The following is a 6,000-nucleotide window of genomic DNA, read 5'->3' on the forward strand; positions in this document are numbered from 1 at the left end:
GTGACTCGGCAAGTCTGGGGCCTACAGCTGTGCCAGGGTCACGTGACACTCCTGCACGTATCAGACCTGGGATGTTGGAAACGCTCACGTTGGCTGGAGAAGTGAGGTCCGGGTGGGCACACGCCCACTCCAGGCATGTTGGGCCACCGTAAGGAACACCACAGACAGGGCAGCTTCAACAACAGGAGTTAATTTCTCACATTCTGGAGGCTGGGAGTCTGAGATCCAGGTGTGGGCAGGGCTGGTTCCTCCTAAGGCCTCTCTCCTCGCGGTGTGGACGCCGTTTCCTCCCTGGTCCTCACGTGGTCATCTTTCTGTGGGTGTCTGTGTCCTCATCTCTTCTTATAAGGACACCAGTCAGATTGGATTTGGGCCCACCCATATGACCTCAGTCTAACTTAATTACCTCTTTGGAGACACTATTTCCAAACGCAGTCATATTCTTTTGGGGGGAGGTGCAAAATGAGCTTATAAATTTTTTTTATTGAGCTATAGTTGATGTATGATATTATATACATTTCAGGTGTACAACATAGTGAGTCATGATTTTTAAAGGTTACACTCTATATTTACTACAAAATACTGGCTGTATTTCCCTGGGCTGTACAGTACACACTTGTTACTTATCTACTTTGCACATAGTAGTTTGTACCTTTTAATCCCCCACCCCATCTCACCCCTCCCCTCTTCCCTCTCCCCACTGGTAACCACTGGTTTGCTTTCTGTATCTGTGAGTCTGTTTCTTTTTTGTTATATTGACTGGTCTGTTTTCTTTTTCAGATTCCACACATAAGTGATAACATACAGTATTTGTCTTTGTCTGATTTATTTCATAAGCAAAATAATAAGTCCTTCCACGTTATTGCAAATGGCAAAATTTCATTCTTTTCTATGGCTGAGTAGTTTTCCATTTTATATCTATCTATCTATCTATATGTATATATATATATGGTGGATGGATAAAGAAGTTGTGAGATATACACAGATACATATCTGCTACGGCGGAGAGAAAACATTCATCACTTGATGGACACTTCTGTTGCTTCCATATCTGGGCTGTTGTAAATAATGCTGCTATGAACATCAGATTCGTGCAAACACAGTCACGTTCTGAGGCACTGGGGTGAGGACGTCAACATATGAGTTCAGCCCATGACACTTGGGGTCTTTTAAACCAGGGTTGTTTGAAGGACACACTCTAGCCCGGGGCCCCCTGCCACTCCAACAGGGTCTGGAACTTCAGTGAGCACCTGGTCATGGATCCAGGTGGGTGAGGGGGGAGCTGGCTGCAAAAAGCATCCTCCACTCACCGTCAAGTTCAGATGCGAGGAGGCTGTGGGAGAACATCACACCCCCGTGGATATAGCTGATTTCTTCCCGCCTTGGAGATATGGAAAATATTGCCCTATCTGGTTCCGTTCTTCCAGATGTTGAGGTCCTGAAATTTTAAATGTTTTTAAGTTAGCCCATGATATAAAGTTCCTTTTTCTATAATGGCCAATAATGCCTTATTCTAAATATGATATTTTGAAAGAAAAAAAATCTGCTACAGCGGCCAGAAACCATTCTTATCCCCTTTCCAGCCTCCTAGATTATTTGGGTGAGGTGAGCAGGCGGGTACGGTGACATCCAAGCGGGAGAAGAGATTCTGGCTCGGATGTGATTTTACACGTTGTGGGACTTCTGAGCTTGAGCCAGTGCCGTCTCGGGACCTGATTTCCTGTGGTGCTGTGGTCTCACTGTCAGAAGAAATAGCTGAGTCTCCATTTTGTCTGGAAGCTCATTTCTCTTTCTCCTTAGGAAGTGCCACAATGGTGGTGTTTTGACAAATAGGAAGCTTCAGTAACTAGCAGGACTGAAATGAACCCATGTGGAGTTGACCTTACCACATGGTAGTTAAGAGAGAACAGATCCAGCCGTGGGGATGCAGGACCCTCCGGTACCACGAGCCGGGGTCTGTGCCCATGGACGGAGCGAGACAGGGTCCCCCCAAGCACGGAAACCATCTCCGATCCCCTGAAGTAGTAGAGAGACCTGCTCTGTGACTCCTGCATCCACGGTGGGTTCTACGTAAGCTACACTCCCCTGCGACCCCTCCCACTGGATGGGAGAAGAACCACTGGGCTTGGGGAGGCCAAGAGACGCTGTGCTCTCTGAAGGTCAGCGTGGAGGGGCTGGGGGGGTGCGTCATGGGGACACAGGAGGGAGCAGACAGTGATGCAGGCGGAAGCATCGTGCTGGGAGCAGACCAGGGTCTGATGCTGCCTGGGGGTCGGGCAGCCCAGCAAAGCCCAGAAGAGGATTATAGGGTATTCAAGGTTTCAAACTGGTGACGAAATTCTAAATACCATCGTTCTCCTGCATGTGGTAGCTATCCTTTGCTTTTTAAAAACGCCCTTGTAGAAAGTAGCCATTAATTTAAATTTGAACTCGCATGACAGGTTTCAAATACAGGTTTTTCAAAGCAATGTATAGACATTTTGACTTAGAAAAGGACCATTTCATTCACCGATCTTTGTCTTTCTGTTTCATGGTTTTTCTACAATATCCAAATAAACTGTCTCCAAAGACGACAGTTTCATTCGAACTTCCTTTCTGCAGATTTTCATACTACATTTTAGAGGATTTCTTACTCTTTTAAAAAGAAATAAATTGGTGTGTAGAATCTCCTAAGATATTTGGACTGATGTCTGCAAGCACTTATGTAAGAGTTCACCACTTGGAGAATTTATAGGGAGAGCTGACAGATTAGAAGCCTCCAACATTTACCAAACAAGAACAGCCAGAAAACCAGAATTACAAGTAAAACTACTTTCCTTTTTTTTTTTGGTCCTGGTCTCTACCTTTGTTTTCATTCTTCCATTTTAATGAAGGGAGGTGCCCTGCAGATAATTTATATGCAGTATCAGGTACTCTGTGAACTGTCTCTTCATTCCTTGCAAGGCCCTAAGACAATATTCCCACGTTTGGTTTTTGGGCGTAACTGTACGTTCCCAGGATTCAGCCCTTGGAAGCACGAACGTGTCCTTTCTAGAAACTCTGCCATCCTAAGCGTGACTCAGACAGGTGAATACATTGAAGGCCCCAAACTTTGCCAAATCTAAAAGGCCTCCAACCACAAAGATTGATTTATTATTGTTTTCATTAGAATGGTAATTTAGATTTACGAGTGAACAAGGTTATAAGTACTATCCTGCACTGTAAAAAGTAGTAAAAAAAAAAAAAAAGGTGTTTTCGGTAGTTGGGAGAACATTTTGAAAAGAAACCTTTAATTTGCTTTGCTCTAAAGGGCTATTTTGGACTCTGTGCTCCTGAGAATAATACGGGGTCTGCTTTGTGAAGGGTTGTAACCTAACCCGTGAGAGACCAGCCGGCCCTGAGTAGGACCTGCTGACGGAGGGCGTGGACGGCGTCGTGATGGCGAGACCAGTGTTGTGTCCACATCTAGCCCCTCAGTCGTTCTGGCCGGACGAGAGGTATGGGGCCAGCAGCTCTGGGAGCAGCATTCAGAGAAGGGGGGACGTTATCCCTGTGGCATCTGCAGTGTGGTTGAAGCTCATGTAATGAGAAGGAATTATGTTTTATTTAAACATGGCATGGCAGGGACGTGAGTTAGGAACTTTCCATACAGGAACCGGGTTTCTCCTCTAGGAAGTCTGTGCAGGATCTCCTTCAAAAACCTCTGCTTCCTGCTGTCTTTAAGTGCAACAACCAAAGCCGACTCAAATGCATTCTTTCTATGGAAAACATTGAGAACCACATATTCTAAGCCCCCAAAGATATCTTTACTGTTACTCAGATCACCAAGTCCTGTTTTTTCCCCTCAATTTTTTCTACGTGTGTCTTTTTAGTAGAGGTTGCAACTGTCACCCCAGAATCGTTGCTACAGCCTCGCAGATGAATGGCCAAACCGGATTCTCCCCATTTCCCCCCATTCTGTGCACTACAGCCAGATTAATCTTCCTTAAAAGGTACTTTCATCTGTCTCCTTGCGCACACGTTTTCCATCACCCCTTGCATCACAGTGCACCAGGTCCCCACCCTCCTTCCTCTCGAGGTCCTCCAGGCATGGACCCTGACGCTCGCCTGCCGCTGCGCACGGCAGTCCTGTGAGCTCACTGTCCATCTCCTCTTCTCATCTGGGGATGGGGTATGGCTGGTGGGGACACCTCCCCAGGAAGCTCTCTCCCTGATTGCACCGGCTCTCAGAGATATTTTTCATCCTGAAACCCACCCTCACGCAACCCTGCAGGTCTCCCCTGCTTCAGTTGTTCCAGAATGTTGACCCCAGTATCCTCCTTGAATGACACACTCTTGGAAGACAGACACCACGGTATTTCGTTTCTTCAGTATCACTGATAGATTTGGGAAACAAATGACCAAACCAAACCAAATCAACAAAAAAGAGGTATTCCTTAAACATTTGGTGTGACGCTTAGAGATGATACCTAATCATCCTTCGCCTGATATTCTCAGTAACCTGAAACATTCCAAATTCAGTAACTGGGACAAAAAAAAAGAAATGTCAATTTTATAGCCTTGTTTAGGATTTTCCCGGCTATGCCAATAATAGGGTACCGCATCACGCTAGCAGGGAACTTAGGGATGGAGAAGAGCCATCAGTTAGGCTGAGAGATGAGCTTCATCCCATCATGTGGTTTATTAAACAGCTGTGAGTCAATCATAGGGACAGCTTGTGGCTTGTCATTCACAGCAAAGAGGAAACAATGTTCTCTCTCTTCTTATTTTCAGACGCCAGGATCTAATGATGAGAAAATGGCATTTAACTCGACAGAAACCTCACTTTATTTTCTAATGATTAGTAACACTGGAAGTGGTATTAGCAGAGTAACATTAACTAAAATCCTGGGACTTCTCTGGTGGCTCAGTGGTTAAGAATCTGCCTGCCAATGCAGGGGACACAGGTTTGAGCCCTGGTCCGGGAAGATCCCACATGCCACGGAGCAACTAAGCCCGTGTGCCACAACTACTGAGCCTGCGCTCTAGAGCCTGCAAGCCACAATTACTGAGCCCGGGTGCCACAACTACTGAAGCCCAGGTGCCTAGAGCCCGTGCTCCTCAATGAGAAGGCACTGCACTGAGAAGCCCGCACACCGCAATGAAGAGTAGCCCCCACTCTCTGCAACTAGAGAAAGGCCGCGTGCAGCAACGAAGACCCAACACAGCCAAAAATAAAAATAATTATTAATTAAAATCCTGTTTTCACAGGGTCAGAGCATCTTTGATGGCGTTGGTTAAAAGCTATGTGTTTACTATGCCCTCATCTATCATCTACTATTTTTAAAAGTTTAATAAAAAGCATTAGGGTGGCTTTAGAAAGAGCCACTGATGCATTCAAGCTGGAAGTGCATCCTGCAGGTTTTCTCAGGTGGTTCAGAACAAGACAGACAGGGGTGGGGGCCTGGAATGGAAATCCTGTGAATGAGGAAAGATGGGCCGTGCCCTTTAATTTGATCAAGTGTCCTCAGGGGTCGTTTGTCAGGGTGGGTAGATTTTAGGCACCAGATGGGACTTCCCTGCAGAATCAGCTGAGCTGGCTGGTGGGTCCGGCAAGTTGACGAGGTCAGCAGGTTTCGTCCATCCGCTCCATCCGTGCTAATCCTCTGTTTGGTGGCGAGGACTTTTGTTTTGGGCCTGACTCTGGGACGGGGAGAATCCATTACCCTGGTGCTAATCCTTAGATGCTGCACGCGTGTGGTTCACGGCTGCCGGGCAGAGGCACGCGTGTTCCCGGGATCCCGGACCTTTGGGAAGGTGAGAGGGTTTCGTTGTGAGTGGAGTGTGCACTGGATTTGTAGTCGTTACTTGCTTCTGTTTAATGAAACGTGTGACGGGAAGCACGTGGCAACTTTGGCCTCATCACCAACGAACACTTGTAAAAGTACAAAGTGCAACGTTGTGAAACATTAAGGCAGGTGGCCCTTGCTGTGTAATTCACAGACTCACATCTTATTTTTTTGTGGTGATGACCCTTGGTGG

Source organism: Hippopotamus amphibius, chromosome 4 (genome assembly GCF_030028045.1).
Source record: "Hippopotamus amphibius kiboko isolate mHipAmp2 chromosome 4, mHipAmp2.hap2, whole genome shotgun sequence".
NCBI lineage: Eukaryota > Metazoa > Chordata > Mammalia > Artiodactyla > Hippopotamidae > Hippopotamus > Hippopotamus amphibius.